Here is an 18,975-nt window from a genome sequence, read left to right as displayed (position 1 = left end):
TGTGTGCTAGGGTAATCTGAGTCCACACTGAGTATATTGAGTATATGAAATTGTCACGCGGGCGGGGCTCCCCCGTGGGGTTTGAGGTCGCTGCCCGTGAGGAGGAGGGGGTTGAGACAACTTCTTCTGCCTCAGACCAGTCGGAAGGAGAGTCAGAGCTAGTCTCTCCCCCTGTGTCAGCCAGGGTGCCTCTGAGCCCTCAGCTCCAGCACCCACTGGCCTCCCCCAGTCATCCCCGGCAGTCCCCTCTTTTCCCCCTTTATCCTCCCAGGCAGCGAGGCCCTATCTCAGGCCCCGCCCCCAACCCACCACCCAGAAGTCACCCAAATAACCCATCCCCTGGGCCGGCTTCCTCTGCCCCGCCCCGTGGTGTAGGGCGTGGGGTGCAGCCCGCCCGAACGCAGGCCCGCCCGCGGATCAGCTGAGGGGCGGGCCGGACCTCCCTGGCCCCGGCGGGTGTGGAGGGAGGGCTCTGCGCCATCTTGGGACCGTCGGGGCCAGCTCCTTGGCCTGCTCCGGCTGCTGCGGGGGAACCGGCCCCGTCAGCTGTGGAGGGAGGGCTCCGTGCCGCCCTGGGGCCGTCGGTGCCTGCGCCTCAGCCCGTTCCGGCTGCTGCGGGGCCACCGGCGCGCCTTCCTCGCCTCCCCATCGGCCGCGACCCTGCAAGAAAGGAGGGACAGGCCCCCAGTAAGGCCGCGGAGGGGAACGCCGTCGGGGGGCCAGTTGCGCCATCCGGGGGGCGGGGAGGATGCCCCGGCTCCATCGAGCTGGCTGTGAAGGCCGGAGGGCGGGGTGGGAACCCCGTCTCCGGACAGAAATATATTGAACAACATCTCAGTATTTTACTGAATAAACTGAAGAAATTGTACTGAGAACTAAGTGCTGTGTCTGTAACCATTCAGGATTTGAACTGCTCATAACCAACTAAGCTTTGTGCTTCTCTTGAAGGAAAACAATCAATTTAACTATTGTATTTTTCACTCCATAGGACGCACCTTTCCATAAGACGCACCTATTTTTTAGAGGAGGAAAACAAGAAAAAATCTTGTTTTACTCCTCTAAAAACTTGCCTTATGGAGCAAAAGCCGGGTGCGTTCCCCGCCCCGCCGGCCAGCTGGGAGGCAGGTGGGGCCGCACAGAGTGAGCCGGCACACGTGCCCAGCCGGCTCTGAGCACCTCGCCCGCCTCCCAGCTGGCCGTCGGGGCGGGGAACACCGGCTCGCGCCATCCTAACATGCACGCGCCCAGCCGGCATTCGCTCCATAAGACGCACGGACATTTCCCCTCACTTTTGAGGAGAAAAAAATCTTGTTTTTTATGGAGCGAAAAATACAGTACCTCTCTGTAAATAATAAACTTCAATTTATATTAATTATTATAAAATCAGTTTCAGCCTCTAAGCCTCTAAATTTCACCTGGGAGGAGGAAAGGGAAACTTTCTCCTCACACAAACAAAGGTGACAAGTTGTGGGGTTAATGAAATATTAAAAACCCCTCACAGTTATTGGTAACAGAAGAAAAATTTGTGAGAGTTCATCACATGCCAGCAATGTCCTTCCTCCCTCTACATTGGACAAACAGTCCGGTCCCTGTGACAAAGATTAAACGGATGTAAGTCTGACATCAGAAACCACAACGTTCAAAAACCAGTGTGTGTGTGGGGGGGCATTTTAACCTTCCAGGACATTCAGTTGCTGAGTTAAGAGAAGCAGTTCTCTTACAAAGGGATTTCAAAGGGAGATTAGAAAGAGACACTGCTGAATTACAACTAATAATGAAGCTCAAGACAAGGCATTCTCCTGGACTGAATAGAGACCAAGGGTTCCTGTCTCATTACCACTGCTGATTTCTCCATGCCTACTACCCCTCTGCATATCACACTTAATCCAATCACACCTGCTATTATCATGTACCTGTTATTGAAATTTACATACTACTGCCTCTGGGTGTCTGAATTCACTCTTATCTACTTAAGAACGGACGGACTCACATTCTAGCTGTATCTGAAGAACTGAGCTGTGACTCACGAAAACTCGTCCCTGCCAGAAATTTTGTTAGTCTTTAACTCAGTTAAAGTTAGTCTTTAATAACTTGGCCTCCCTACTCTGCTCTACTCTGTCTGAGTGTTTTATGTTATCTGCAGGATCTGCAATTTATTCGATCCACCCTGTGTGGATCGAATAGACCCTGTGGATTTGATTAGACCCTGTGTGGCCTTATGTCGCGATTAAATGTGCCATCAGAAATATGTGAGAGATACGTGATTTTATAGATTTCATTGGGCTGGTTTTATAATTCATTGTTTTAATTAAGTTTATGATGTTTAATAGTATAGTGCATATTTATATCACTATATGAGCTGCCCTGAGTCTGGCTTTGCTGGGAAGGGTGGGCTATAAGTTTGACAAATAAATAAGGTGCTACTGGATTCTTGCTCTTTTCTACTGCTACAGACAGGCTAACACAGCTACCCCTCAAGACAAACTTAGATATCCTGGTTTAGGCACATTCTTACTCAGGATACATAGGAAACATTAATACACATTGCTGGAAGAAATGATTTTGCATTTTCTAATCCCTGATGTTTTGAGATGAAAAACCTATTTTGATTTCATTTCTGTTACATACAAATTGAACTTGTGATTCTTTATTTTCCTGCCATTCTTCATTTCCTTGCATTGAATTGTCCCCATACATTGTCCTCATTCGACAATATCATTTGGGAATAAATAAATCAGCATTAAACGTGACTCAAGGATTACAGATATAAATGGCAATTTCAGGCTGTCCTTTTTCCATTCCCCTCCATCTTTAGGGCTCTCCTCCTCTGGCCCCTTCCCACTGGCCCAAATCTAGCTCAATGGCCCCTTCCCACTGGCCTAAATCTAGCTCAATGACGAGAGTCTCTGTTGATTGAAGGCCTTAATAATACTTACAGATGAAATGCAAATATTGTGAATGTTAATAGCAACAGAGGAAGAACAGTTTTGAATCTGAAAAGAATCTTACTACATGTTCAATGTTGATTAGAGGTATTGTGTGAAATCCTGGGGGGGGGGGGTTCAATGATTTTATCCAGATTGTTTCAGGTTCCTGCAACATTCCTCAGACATTCCATTCAAAGGGGAATATCCAAAAGTGCTCTAGAGTTTGCTTTAGGCACAATTAAGTGAGACTGAGAAATTCTACTAGACTTACCAAAACAGTCCCGGCTTTCCTTGTAATGCATCAGAAATATAAGGGGGTACTCACAAACTTGTTTAATTTTGCTTCAGGTAACATGTTTCTGGCAACGCCAGTTAGGGTTGCCTACCTCCAGGTACTAGCTGGAGATCTCCGGCTATTACAACTGATCTCTAGCCGATAGAGATCAGTTCACCTGGGGAAAATGGCCGCTTTGTCAAATGGACTCTATGGCATTGAAGCCTCTCCCCTCCCCAAACTCCACCCCTTAGACTCCACCCCAAAAACCTCTTGCCGGTTGCGAAGAGGGACCTGGCAACCCTAGTGCTGAATGCTGGATAACATTTGCTGCTGAGAAAATTTTCTTCAACTTGACTCATTAGTGGTAAAAGCAATGTTTCCTTATTCATGTTGTCGTTTGTTCAGAATGGAAGATTTGCTCTCCCATGAATGATTTCCAGGGTTGTATTTGATCCCCTCCACTGAGGCTATCAGGAATTTTGGTGTCAGGAATTCAAGAAGGTTACCGAAACTGTTGTTTCAGCAGAACCTGCAGCCTGTTGATTTATGTCTTATTGCACCAAGGTTGGAATACTATAATTTCTGTCTTGCCCTCTCTCCCTCTGTTGTTTGCTTTATAAAGCTTCAGCTGGTGTCGAATTTACCACACAGAGTGCTCAGAGGAACTCCGCTATATCAGCAGATTGCTGAAAACATTACCTTGGCCCCTTGTCAAATGGCAAATTGGATCTAATACTTGTCCTTGGTCAGGTACTTAGGCAGTTAAATACCCTGGTATCCATAGCTCCGTGAATTAGTGTAACCTTTACCCTTGTGTATATAAGAGTAAAACGATTATAATACTATGGATGGACTTCTTGCAGGTTAATCTTTGCCAAATATAATAGTGAGTACACTATTCAGTAAAATCAGATATGCAATTTGTTGCAATTTCTGAATCAGAGTTATGCATTTGATATGCAGTTGACTTAGCTGTGTGTTGCTTCCCATTTAAACAGCATAATGGAGATTTAATAGTTGTTGCTGTAGCACAGTCTGCTTTTTTCATGGACAGTCCCTTTTCAAAGTCTGCTTTTTTCATGGGCACACACACATACCCAAACTTTCCCTAGAAGCTAAAATGACTAAACTGAGGCTATCATACTTTGGTCACATTATGAGAAGAGTCACTGGAAAAGACACTCATGTTAGGAAAAGTTGAAGGCAGCAGAAAAAGAGGAGGACCCATCAAGAGATGGATTGACTCTATAAAGGAAGCTACGGCCCTCAGCCTGTAAGACGGTTAATGATAGGACACTTTGGAGGACATTACATCATAGGGTCACCATGAGTCAAAAGCAACTTGATGGCACTTAATACACACACAGTTTGCAAGCTTCCTACCTGTTTGGGGTAACTATCAGCACATACGCACATTTCACAAAGGGAAACTGGAGACACTGATACCCTCTCTATCCAAATCTGGTACAAACTGACGGTATTTGAAAAAAGCTGACATCCAGGTTGGATGTTTTACTGACCTCACCCTAGAAACAAGATTGTATTATGCTTGCCTCTGGGATGCTGCCAAAAATGGTCATATTACCAAGCATAATGTTTGGTCCCAGTCCACCATAGGGATTAGGGACATCAGCTGGAGCATCTCCATGATTCTTGTGCCATGTTCCCCAATGGCCCCAGAACATGTAGTGAATACTTCCAGTTTTGTGATAGGGAGAGATAATTCTTCAAGGGGAGATGTGGCAGCTCCCTTATTTGCACTGCAAAACCAAGAATTGGGAAAATCACAATGTATGGCTAGTGGTCTGCATTCAGGTTGGTGGGTCACTAGTACAGGCAGTGAGAACCAGCGTGATGTAGTGGTTAAAGTATTGTACAAGAATCTACAATAATCAGTTTCAAATCCCCAGTCTGTGAAAGTTGCTAGGTGATCTTGAACCAATCACAATCTCAGCCTAATCTAACTCACAGGATTGTTGTGATGATAAAAGGGAGGAGGGGTGAATGATGTGTGCTGCCATGAGCTGCTTGGAGAACAGGCTGGATAAGAGTGTGCTAAAATAAACCAATCCAATATATTTGTTTATTTAGAAAGTTATATACCACCTTTCCATTAAAAGTGTACGAGGCAGTGTGCAATCAGTACAAACATATCAAATCTTACAGCTCAGAATTGAAGAAGAAGAAGAAGAGTTGGTTTTTATATCCCAATTGTCTCTACCTTTCAGGAGTCTCAAATCGACTTACAATCGCCTACCCTTCCTCTCCCCATAACAGACACCTTGTGAGGTAGGTGGGGCTGAGAGAGTTCAGAGAAAACTGTGACTTGCCTAAGGTCACCCAGCAGGCTTCATGTGGAGGAGTGGGGAAATAAACCCGGTTCACCAGATTAGAGTCCACCGCTCATGTGGAGAAGTGGGGAATCAAACCACTGCTCTTAACCATTACACCATGCTGGCTCTCAAAGAAACAAAACAAACAAACAAAAGACAATAGAACAAGAAGTTGCTAAAACCAAATTGAAACAGCTTAACCTACAGCAGCACTTTAGGTAGGGTTGCCAGGTTCCTCTTCTCAACCAGCGGGAGATTTTTGGGGTGGGGCCTGAAGAGGGCGGGGTTTGGGGAGGGGAGGGACTTCAATGCCATAGAGTTCAATTGCCAAAGTGGCCATTTTTTTTGGGGGGGGGGGAAGCACCAGAGCCTTCCTTTCCTCAACCCACCAGAAAAAAAATTGCAGCATCTCCTAATATATTTATATAGGTAAAAACTGGCTTTGCATAAAGTCAAAGAAGCTATCTTTGACTGGAAGTCCATGCTGGAAATGATTATACTTATCAGAGGAATCACAACCCAGATTGTTTGGCCCATGGTACAGATTAGTCTTTAACTAGGCTTATTCCGTTTCCTTCCAGTTGCATACACTTATTAAGGCTGTACATGTAGAATTCTGGGTTGCATTTAACATCTATTGTAAGGAATAGTCACAACAGATGTGGCATGCTGGCATTGTCTTCTGACATTTTCTATTTTTGATCTACAGAAAGGACAAATTATATATGGATAGATAGATAGATAGATAGATAGATAGATAGATAGATAGAGAGAGAGAGAGAGAGAGAGAGAGAGAGAGAGAGAGAGAGAGAGAGAGAGAGAGAGAGAGAGTTATTTTAAAAGAAAATGACAAAATTACCATGGATTTTTAAAGATCCCCTTTCCTTTGGGAGGGGGGTGTTCTTTATGTAAGACATTTGTCTCTACCATTCCTTTTCCCATCCCAAACTCTCTTTGAAACTACACGCTGCTTCCTTCAGCGAGAGGCAGAGTCCAAAATGGTAACAGATGTATGGTTTTCCCCCCACAACTGAATTGGATCCAGAGCTGTCCCACTCTTACATTAATCTGTTTTGAGCTATTTGTCCCCCGCCTTATACTGAACGAGACCATTGCTCCTCAAGGTCAATATGACCTACTCAGACTGGCAGCCTCTTTCACAGCTCCTACTGCCTGTTCTTTTTCACCAGAGATGCTGGGGATTGAACCGTGGACCTTCTGCTGAGCCAGGCATCTTCCCGAGGTGAGGCTTGTGGTAACAATTAGGATTACTAGATGCTATGGGAATTACATTTCGCTCAGCTCCTGGCAATCTGATCACATCTGTATTGCAGCCTCTAAGCCCTAGGCTGCAAATGCAGGTGGATGAGATGGTGGAATCGTACGGTGGAAGAATAGGATGTACCTCTACAAACTGCAGGTGAGAAGAGTCACATTTTTTTAACAACCTACATGGACAAACTCTTAGCAAATAAAAAAAAATGAGCACATCAGGGAGAAAGCGTAATCTTTAAAAGCTGTGCAAGGTTTTTTTTTCATATACAAGCAATTATTAACATAAGTGAAAGTTCAAAAATATAATCTCGCCGTTGCAGTCTGAAGGGGTACTGACCATGCTGCCTCTTCAGTACTCTGCCTCTTCATTACCACCTCATTCTATGGCATGAAACAACAGCTCCTGACCTTAAGCTTGCTGTGTTAATATTGTTAATGGTTTTTGTACCATTCCTTCAGAAGTAGAAAAGAAGGCAGCAATGAGGTTCCGGGGAGGCAGTGATGAGGCTTCTAGACCCCATTGCACTCCTGATGATGAAGTAACTGGGGTACTACAGGTTTTATAATAGAATTTCCTTCCGGTGGTTCCTAGAGCTACGCTATGTCACTTCTGGGTTTTCTCCAGAAGTGGCATAGTGATGCAGAGGACCTCAGAGCTCCCCACTTCCCCACCCCAACCTTCCCGTGGTTGCCAGTCTAGGCCTGGCAACCCTACTCCCAGAAATAATGGTTTCCAGAAACATAACTAATGATAGTTTGTTTGTTGAATTGTAAAAACAGTTGTACATGAGATTCGGAAAGATTTCTCTCTCAGACTGTACCTCTGAATAATTTCACATGGGGCATTTTGCTTATACAGACCACAAGAAATAAGGGCCCATGACCCCATGACAAAAAAAACCCTGCTATCTTATCTCCTAAACCCAGCTGATAGAAGGAGAAGTATTCAATCAGAAATGCTTGTTCTGGCTTAAATAAAAAGTGGGACCAAGGCAGGCATGTTTAGATTATTAAATTATAAAATAGGAGCATAGTCCTAGGAGAATATTAGAGAAAACTGACTATGAAGATCTTAGATCAGAATCCATATTTTGCCACTTTAGCAAGTCCCCCTACCTTATTCCATTCTTTCTTCTCCATTTTTATTTCAGAACCTTATTTTTTGTTTGTTTGTTTCTGATGTCCATGGAAACAGGCAGCTTTGTCCTTGGCTATCAAAAGAGCAGAACTCCTCAGTCATTATATGAAACCAGCACTCAGGACCCCAACAGATAATCATAATTTAAAAAACTCAGCTGTTTCATCATGCCTCGAGTTCATACTTCGTGATATGATTCATTCCCCAGCAACCATGCACATCCTTGTGGGCCCTGCACAAACTGCCTACAATGCTATGCCCATAGAAGCAAATGGGATAATGCCTGCTGGCCCCCAACTTTGGCCATAAGCATATAGAGATGAACATCTGCAGGATTCCCTGCACAGCAACATTGCACAGTCCATTCCTTTCAACAGTTTCCCTGCACATGTGCAAGTGTTTCTAAGAATGTATGTTTCTAAGAATGCATGTGTATGCATTTGTATGACATTTCAGTCATACTTAGGGTTGCCAACCGCCAGATACTATCTGGAGATCTCCTGCTATTACAACTGATCTCCAGCCGATAGAGATGAGTTCAACTAGAGAAAATGACCACTTTGGCAATTGGACTCTATGGCATTGAAGTTCCTCCCCTCCCCAAACCCCACCCTCCTCAGGCTCCACCCCAAAAACCTCCTGCCAGTTGCAAAGCAGGACCTGCAACCTTAGTCATAGTCTATGGACACATACTTGTATGTGCAGAAGGCTTATTGCATATGTTTGCATGTCTAGACATTCAGAGAAGAGTAGGCATAAGTCCTCTTCACTGTGTAGATGCAGAGTGCATATATTTTTAGTGGCTGAACAGGAGATACATAAATGTGAACTGGATGATTTGTTGAATACAGCCAATACTTAATAATTCCTAAGATCAGGCATTTCCAAATTTTGAGCACAAAGCCATTTGGCTTTTCATATGAATTTTCCATTCACTCCATTTTTCCCCACTCATTAGAATGATTAGCTTTTCCCCCTAAGTGTTTTATTACTTTTAAAGTTCATGCTGATATATTTCAGCCAAACCGTACTAATATAATGCTATCAATTATGCATTCCTACAGCTATTCTTCCCTCCCTCTTCCCTTCTCTGAAGCATGCGGCTTTCATTGATTATAGGAGGGCTGCATCATTTCAATTCTGTATTTGCAAGAAGAAATACCAAAAGCAATTTCACACACTGTTTCCTTATTGTGCTCATTTTCATTACTTTAAAAAAAAAAGACAAAAAAGTACACTGCTTCCAATTAGAATCCTTCTTTTGGAAATTTACTGGATCGGTAAACACTGGTAAAATAACAGAAAGTGCAATTGCATTTATGTGTTATTCTTGACTTGTTTTTACCAAGTGCCTTCCAAAAAGAGAAATATAATATAATTAATGGAAAAAACAAATCCAGGAAATATATCTTGTCATATTAGTTGCTGATAGCATGGACAAAGATGATATGTAACAGAATTTATTTCAGCCATGCAGTATAAAAAAAAGCTTATTTGTCTATGAAATTAAACACAGCACCAAGCTGAAAACTTGCAGGAGGAATACCTGTATACCTTAATTAATAAAGTACACAGGCTATTCATAAAGCATCAGTTTGGCATATGCTCCAACAGAAAGTGAACAATGACAACTCATCTGATTTAAAAGAAGCTAAGTTTCTAATGTAGTATAATAATCTCTCTCTCAAAACTCTATGAAAATCATATTTTCTGTTGAAAAATCTGGCTGGCATTCAACAAGTTTCTGCACCTAGTTCACACTCTTTAAAATAAAGATGTTAATGGTAAAAAATGAATCCTATGTCTGTAAAAGAAGAATTAAGGTACTTGGGAAGCTATCCAAAGCAGGTGTATTCAGAAATGAATCTCATTATTCAGCGGTGCCTATTCCTAGACATAGTGATCTTAAGACCGAAACCTTAATGGGTTGGACCTGCCAAAGCAGCCCACTGATTTCCATGAAATGCTGCCCCAGGAGATAAGGGACCATGAAAAATGGCCAGCCCCACCCGCCCACACCAAAATTTCACCCCGTTTTAAAAATCAAGGGAATAAGCTGCACTGTAACTTGTTATCCTTGACATTTTGTACGCAGTGTTATTTTTGATGGGTTTCTTATTATATATATATATATATATAAATAATTTTTCCATAATTGCTATACATCTCATTTGACAATACATTCTATATACCAATCTTTGACTCGATAAAAAATTAAAGAATTATTAGGTGTATGTCTTCAGTATTAAATATAGTTAATTATAATTGACTTTCCCACCGACTTCCTCCCTCCCTACAAATATCTGGTGTCTCCTTTGTATTAATATTTTCTAATCCTTATAAGTCATTATTTTAATGTTATACTTTCCCCTTATTTAATATATTTCGATGAGTAATAATAATATAATATTAATAATAAAGAGAGAAAAAAGGAAAACATCATTTAAAAAATAAAAACAGAGACATAACAAAACACATTAACATAATTTTCTCCAGTCACTCCTCTCTGTCATATAAAATGGATTAGATCTTAAAAAACGTTATATACCCCCAAGTAAAAAAATAAGTCGATATCATTTTTCCTCTACCCCCCCCCATTTCCCATATTAAGAGTCAAATTGCTATTCTTCCGGCTTTCTTAACCCTTCTTTTAAAACTTTTTCTACTGTCTGGAGTTTCTGTTGCCATCTGCATGCTTTCTTGAAGTGGTCTCCTGTCTGTGACAATCTTTACCCATTGCTCCTTGGGCTGTTGATTCTTCTTTTTGTATTCCTGTAGTATGGTCTGACAGCGCATTGTTTCTTGTCAAAAAGTTTTTGATATCTTCCAACGAATTGATGGCATGTTTAACTTGTTTATAGGTTAAGGTAAGTCCTTGTGATAGCAACCAGCTGTATTTTATTCCCTTGTTTCTCAGTGTCTCAGCAAAATCTTTATAGATGGCTCTCTTTTCAATCAGGTGACGAGGAATGTCTTTGAGGATTATTAACTGTGTATCATCTACACTTAGATGATTTTCCAAATGAAGTTTCATAATGATATTTTTCATCCTGATGTCAAAGAAGGAGACCAAGATCTCTCTAGCTTTTGTTTTCTGTACTCGAGTTGACAAGAGGATTCTGTATATCTTGTTTATTGCATAATTTAATTCTTGTTCATTTAAACGAAATATATCAGCAAGCGATCTTATGATGGTCTCTCTGGTGCCCCCTAGTCTTTCAGGCAAATTATGTATACGCAGGTTAGATTCTCTCTGTTGCAGATCCAAAATAGCTAGTTGATCCTTCACTCGCTCTTCCTGGAGTCGTATTGCTTCAATTTGTTGTGCTTGAGATTTCATGTGCTTGAGATTTCATGTCCATTTTAACTCCTTTCAATTCTTCAGTGTTGTTTTTAACTGAAAGTTCCATCTTATTTATGCCATTTTTCATTACTGTAATTTGATCCTTTATTTCCTTGATCTCATTTATTAAGCCATCAAATTTTGAGTAATAATTAAAGTAATTTGTATAGCTGATTGTTCTTGTTGCATGGAAACCGGTTCAAACTTCTTCTTTAATAATTCAGTTTGCATGGCCAACATTTCCTGTATCTTTTGATGATTACTTTCCATGATTGTCTGTGGCTTTTGTATTTTCCAGACTAGTAAGTTAAATATAAGCAGGCAGCTCAGTGCAAAAAAGCTACTAAGTTGTTAGAAGGCTCTGGCTTGGCTTTGGAGCTTGTTCCAGGAAGTATACAGATAATTGTGAGGCAGTGGGCTTTCCGTCGCTCCCACTCCATGATTAAAGAAGGTAGGATTTATTTTGCTGCTATGCTGAGTGGGGCACATCCGGCCCAACAGCCCACTATGGTTTCCTGTCTTCCTAGAGAAGCCACTTCCTGAATGAAAATGTGGCTGGAGGACTCTCCTAAGGTAAAAGAATGGAGAATCGAAAGTAAATGATTTCTCCTCCCCCCTTCTACACCGCAGCTGCTGATTGGTAGCTATTTATGCCACTCAATTCTTTCCGATTGTTTGGTTTGCCTGCTAATTCAGTTTTTAGTTTAATTAAATAGTCTTTTTAGTCGGAGGGTCACTTAGAATCCTGGGTGAAGGGGTGCAGAGTCTTTAGCCGATTTTGAAAAATTCCAGTCATTCAGAATCGGATTAGTTGACAAAAGGAGTTCATGTAACTTACTCGGATGTTGGAAATCAGGGTTCTCTGTTATTAGCTTGTTCAATGTTCGGTAAAAGATAGAGGAGATCGCAGCCTATTTCCATGAGACGTTCGTGGCAGTGGAATTCCTCCTCGGCCAGCGGGATTTCAACCGACCCTCCTCCACATCAAGCAGCTCTTGTGGGAGGGGGGTGGGAGTCAAACCACTCTTCTTCGGCAGCAGGGGGTTGCCTGCATTCCAATCCACTATTTAGGATCGGAGTCGGGGCTTTTAAGGGGGGCCCAGTTCAGAACGCCTCTTGGTTCCCTCGAGAGATCTCGGGGGACATGGCGCTGGGATCAGCTCTCTACCGGAAGCCATTATTTTTGATGTTTTGAAAAGCAGGGCCAAGGTAGATCTAATAGTATCCAGTACAATTCTATGCAGTTATCCCAGACCGAGCCCACTAGATTTCACTGCAAGCATCTACTAAAGTGCTAATACCTATTAGATAAGTCTTGCCCATCTTGGGACTCAAGAAGCTGACCTCTGAGGTGGCCCATCAGATTCTTAATATACTTCCTGTTTTGTGATGCCTGCCCAGCTACTAATTCCAGACTTAGAACTGATTATTTTCTATTAGCCACTGGTAAAAGCAGTTGTGTAGTCAAATAGGACCTTCAAGTCAATGCTGAAATATACTTCTTCCTAAATTTGAGATGGCAATTGAAAAGTCAAATAGCTCTCTTGAAACCCAGAGTCAGGTTGCATTGATAGGGCATTTAAAACACAAAATTGACTAGGTTTGACACCAATGCACACTAGTGAAGAATAAAAATCAAAGACACTTTGTCATCCCCCCCAGCTATCTATGGTGTAAGAAGTGCATTTAGAAAAAAAAAAATTCAATTTTAGTGATGTGTGAGTTATCAGACCTATTGTGGCAGGTGTTACTACCATTTCAGACTGTGCAACTTGTAGTCAGGCAACAGAATAGAAAGGAATGCAAGTCAGTGTTTAATGGAACAAGAGAAGGACGAGGAGGAGGCGGTGGTCCAGAAGCTCCAGCAACCCCAAACTTCTATAAATTCTAAGATGACTTTTTGGCATCTGAATCCAGACACACTGTATTCATTTTCTATTTGTTATTCTAGTAGTGACACAACCTCGGAGCCAATATATTTGTCAACCTTGAATTGTTTTTGATCTTTGTCAGAAAAGTATATTCAAAGTGTTCTGTTACTCTTTACTCTGCATTGCCCTGGGCCTGATTTTTGGAATCTGAGTTGCGCAAAGAAGCATGCCATTGAGTAACCAGGATGGGGTAATAGGTGCACCCTGGGTAGGGCACAACACAGAGAACATATCTTATTATATTGACGAGTCTTTCAAATGTGCTATGCTTTCTTTCCTGAATTGACTAATTAGCCTAGTGTTGTGGTGCAGGCGAGGAGTGAGGGCTGTAAGCTGTAAGCGTAGTCTGGGGAACAGTCCAAGGCAGAGTCCGAGATATCAATACAGGCAAGGGAAATCCAAGGTGTTAGTCAGAGCCAGTCCAAGAAGTCAGGATACCAGGAATCCAAAGGATAGCAGGGAAACAAGGCGGGTACACCAGGAGGTTGGTGACAACTTGCTTGCACAACAGCCAAGCCTAACTGATGGCTTAAATCTCTTCCCCTGCTGCTGTAGCAGAGCCAGCTGATGCTGATGAGGCTGAGTTCACAGGTGGTGCTTCAGCCCTGCTCTTCCTCATCACTGCTACTGGGGAGGTTCCTGTGTAAAGCCTTCAGTCTAGCACTCTGCTGTCTCTGCTGCATTGCCAGACGAACCTATTTTCTTTTCTCCTCCAGTGGCCTTGGCGAGCCCTCTGGAGACACTGCATGTTGCAAGGTGTCAGGTCCAACTGGAGTCCTTGAGCTGGCAGGCTGCAGGCATGGTGAGTCATCTCCTGACTTTGGCTGATCCTCTATTCTGGCCTCTACTTCCTCTTCATCAGAGGAGGTCTCTGCAGGCTGACTCTCTGCAGGCTGACTCATGACACCTAGTTACTTCTCTGTTGTGGAAGGATCTAGCTCTGTTCTGCATGTTTCTTGGACCTATTCCCCAGTCCTCCACATGAAGCCAGCTGGGTGACCTTGGGCTAGTCACAGTTCTCTTAGAGCTCTCTCAGCCCCACCTACCTCACAGGATGTCTGCTGTAGGGAAGGGAAGGTGATTGTAAACTGGTTTGATTCTTCCTTGAGTGATGGAGAAAGTCGGCGTAGAAAAACCAACTCCTCCTTCTCCTCTTCTCCTCCTCCTCCTCCTTCTATTGGTGCTAAGGACTTGATCTCTGCCCATTTCTCCTTGCAGTAGAGGAACAGACCTTCCACCTGCATGTGCCTATGCCTCTGTGCTCAGGAACTGTTGCTGCTATAGCAAACTTGACTTCTGACTTGTCTTATGACCACATTGCTTACCTCTGGCCTTGCTGGTTTAACTTCCTGTCCAGGAAGGCTGTTTTAATCAGGCCCAGTCCTTGCTGACTTCGACTAACCAACAGATGTTCCTAACTCACTCTATCAGACACTCTTCACAGAGGTTGTCCAGGGGTAACTCCTGCTTGATATTTTTCACCTCTTAAAGAATCTGCCTGAGGTATAGCGAGAACTAGATACAGCAATGCAGAGAATGGAGGAATTGGCAATGTGATTCTCCAGTTCCAGGCCAGCAACACTTATAGGATGAGCATTGACATTAGCACAGGACTTGGTGGAGCTCTCTGTCCCAGCATTGTGTGGTGTTTCAGAATAGTATTAGACATGACAGACAATTAAAAAGCCAACCCAATACACAGTCACTTCAACAGTGAGCAGGAAGTTCTTGTTCACTGGGTTCAATGAGAATCTTCTGCAGGAAAGCCTAAACATTACTGTGAGGGAAAGTAATTTCCCGGAGACCTCTAGTTGTGTTTCAAAAGGTCTAGTGTTGTTGGTGTTTTAGGCACCCTTGAAAGAGCTAGGCAGGTGGACTGGGATGGATTAGATGGCTTGGTGGAACTGACATCCTAATTTGGCTCTCTTTATTAGCATCATTGCCGGCAACCTCCCTTCTGTTTATCTAAATTTGGAAGCATCCACTGTGATATATTCCCACCAGGTGTGCTGGAAAACCAGTGATAGTAGCAATGACTGATTTTTTTTTTTAAAGGATGGAACCAAATTGCATTTCACTGAATATACTTTTTCTTGTTTCTTTGCCTCTAATTGCACTGACTAAATTATGACAATAAGCCAAGCCTTGATTAGACACATACATTCATTAACTTCTATTACATCAAAAACACTGGTCACAATCTGACACAGTTTGAAATCAAAGGGTTTAAGCCAGTTTAATTTCCCAGTGATGTTAAATGCTCTCCTTCCATGCTCATTCATATATGTTTTGTTCTTGTATGTGTTAAATCCCAAATCTTGCATATGGCCAGCCCAATGAAGGGTTCCTTGTGATATACTGTGTCAGAGAAATTCACTAATAAGTGTATTTGGGAAGGGGCACCATTTTGGGGTTTGGTAAGGCCAAGAAAAAATATATTTCAGCTTGAGAGGGTCCTATTCCTTGAGCCATTAGAGGTCAAACAACACCCCCCCACAAGGCATTTTAAGAACATCAGTGGAGTTTCTGCTAATGGTGCAAGAGGTTGCCTGACTGAGGTATGCATTACAGGCCCCTATGACTATGGGATTGAGACCACTCAATGATTGAAATAGGGAGTTTGTCCATTACTAAATATGGTAGCAAACACAGATAGTAGCATCTGCTCACCTCCTGCCTTAACTTGGCTTCCCTTCCTTTCATTTTCCCCGTTGGGTAGTTGGGGAGGGGATTAGCTATCAGCAGACCGGCTGTCAGTTCCACCTACCATTCCCATCCAAGGCTAAATAAAACTATGGCCTTATTTGTTCTGGTTATGTATGAAAGTGGTACTTCTGACTCCTGAGCTGGTTCCCCCAGTAGGCACAAGAATGCTCTCTCATGCAGAACTGTACTTACCAGAATTCCCCAGGGAGAAAGAATGACTACTAAACCACCAAGTCAATGATATAGATATGCCTATACTATAGGTGAAATTTAATGGCAACTGTACTAAGATGTTCCTCTGATATAATTACAAATTATTGCATCCAAACTTATGAAGCTGCCTTATACTCAATCAGACCATTGGCCCATCAAGGTCAATATTGTCTCCTCAGACTGGCAGCAAGTTTCCATGGTCTCAGGCTCAGATCCTTTACATCACCTAGTGCCAGAACCTTTAATGGAAGATGACAGAGATTGAACTTGAGACCTTCTGTGTGCCGAGCAGATGATCTACCACTGAACCATGCCCCCTCCCCAGCTGAGCTAGAGTAAAAGCTCGCAGTAACTTGAGGGATGGTCTTTGGAGTAGATGTTTGGGACCTTCAGCTCAAGGCTTAGTGCCCCCCCCCCCATTAAAGTTTTAGTTAAGAATCCCTGTTGAGCACAGTGGACCTTACGTCTAAGAAAACATGCAGAGAATCAAGTTACACCATCTGTGAAAACAAGCTTGTGAAATGTTCATTCTATATTTTGGTTTCCTTTCGAAATCTGCATTACCACCAAAAGCTCTCTCCCCTTATGACCATTAAGTAAAGAGTCTAAAGTGATCTGAGTGCTCCACACTTGTGAATGCCATGTGTATAATGAAAGCAAGACTTAACCATATTTGGCATACTATTACATATCCTTTCAGCACTCACTGTAGTAACATTAACTTCAAATGAGTTTCTGTAGTTAACAAAGAAGTAAAAGTTTATTACATTTAAAAAGTGGCAAGCACTGCGCTTAAAGGAAACTATCTGTCCTAAAATGATACTAATCTCCAATTATTTAAATGGTACAATTGTACAGCGACCCTATGAGACTGAATTCATATGGCATGATAAGGTAACATTCTTAAATAGATCTTAAACTGCTGTGATCGTACTGCCCTTGTACAAATCTATGGTGAGACCACACTTGGAACATGGTGTACAGTTCTGGTCACCACCCCTTAAAAAGGATATTGCAGAATTTGAGAAGGTACAGAAAAAAGCAACCAAAATGATAGGGGGCTAGAGCAACTTAGGGTTGTTTAGCTTGGAAAGAAGGCAGTTAAGGGGAGATATGATAGAGGTCTATAAAATTATGCATGGTATGGAGAGAGTGGACAGGGAGAAGCTTTTCTCCCTCTCTCATAATACTAGAACACAGGGTCATCTGCTGAAGCTGGCAGGTGAGAGATTCGAAACAGATAAAAGGAAGTTTTTCTTCACACAATGCATGGTTCAATTGTGGAACTCCCTGTCCCAGGATGTGGTGATGGCTGCCAACTTGGAAAGCTTTAAGAGGGGAGTGGACATGTAAATGGAGGAGAGGGGTATTCATGGCTACTAGTAAAATGAATTCTTGTCATGATGCATACCTATTCTCTCTAGGATCAGATGAGCATGTGTATTATATTATGTGCTTATGAACACAGGCAGGACAATGCTGCTGCAGTTGTCTTGTTTGTGGGATTCCTAGAGGCACCTGGCTGGTCATTGTGTGAACAGACTGCTGAACTTGATGGACCTTGGTTTAATCCAGCATGGCCTTTCTTATGTTCTTATGCATCACATTACCCTCCCTCGGGGCTCAGCTTGCTTCCATTCTGCGATTTCCCCGAGTTTTCGAATCCCTGTTTTATCCCAACATTAAGCCTACTTCTGCATCATTCACAATTCTTTTGTAGATGCATAGTTCGGCCACGGGTTGATCTTTCCATGACCTGACATGCCTTTGTTCTACTTTCCCCTCCTCCTCTTTCTCCTCCCATTTCCCCTCCTTCCATGATCTCAAAAAAATTTCTGCCGTATTCTGCCATTACTCGCCTGCTGCGTCCGTTTCTAAAAGTTTTTTTATTGTTTTGGTATATTGGTATTTCAACCCTTCGTTGGGATAAGAAAGACTTTCTCGCTCTCCCACCCCTGCCCCAGCCACTCCAGTGTTCATCTAAAATACCAAATAATGCACGAAAACATCACCTGTTAGGTCACTTGCACTCCCCCTTTTCCTTAGTTCTATCCTCGCTATCCCGATCACCTATTCTTTTATGTGAGCATTTACAGAGGTTATGACCAACTTATCGGCAAAATGAATCCATTCTATTGTGCTGTTTTTGGATAACTGTAGACAATTCATTAGTGTGAACTGTAAGTACATCTGGTGCTTTCACTTTGTGCTTTTGCTGTTAAATTTGGTGGTTTAGGGGGCGAGAGTGGCCAGATTTTGTTTTTCGGTCTGCCTTTTTTTCTTCCTGAAATGGCGTCGGTGAGTGCCATCATTTTCTGCACCCTCAGACGCCTGGAACACTATCAGTATCTGTGCCATGAGAACAGCCATGGCTCTTCTTGTGGATGGTCTAGTGGGTGGCATGCTGTAGAGAACTGTTTCACGGATGAGCTTGAGATTCTCAGCTCAGCCTTGCCCTGTGCATAGTGAAAATGGCCGCTTGGTAACTATCAAATCAAAGATTCCCGCCGTAATGCTTATGGGGGTGGCCTGTGACCACACTCAAATTACACAGAACAGTGTAGCCAATCCAATCCATTGAGTCAAGGGTCACCATAAAGATGGCGATAATTCAGTGATTTTTTTGTTTTCAGTTTTTTTTAAATGAAACAATGATGTGACAGCATCCCAGTATACTGACAAGCAGGAAAAAAAGTGTGCCTGCTAGGCTTTTAGCCTGCCCAGTCACCAACAACAGCCAATAACAATGGTGAGACAAAAAAGGCTGGGGTGGGTGAAAGGCCAACCACTCCCAGACTAACCCACATGAAGCAGAAAGGCACTATGCATGAG

This window comes from Euleptes europaea, chromosome 2, assembly GCF_029931775.1.
Source record: "Euleptes europaea isolate rEulEur1 chromosome 2, rEulEur1.hap1, whole genome shotgun sequence".
In the NCBI taxonomy this organism is placed as follows: domain Eukaryota; kingdom Metazoa; phylum Chordata; class Lepidosauria; order Squamata; family Sphaerodactylidae; genus Euleptes; species Euleptes europaea.
The sequence above is the reverse complement of the archived record's forward strand: the minus strand, read 5'-3'. Positions refer to the sequence as shown.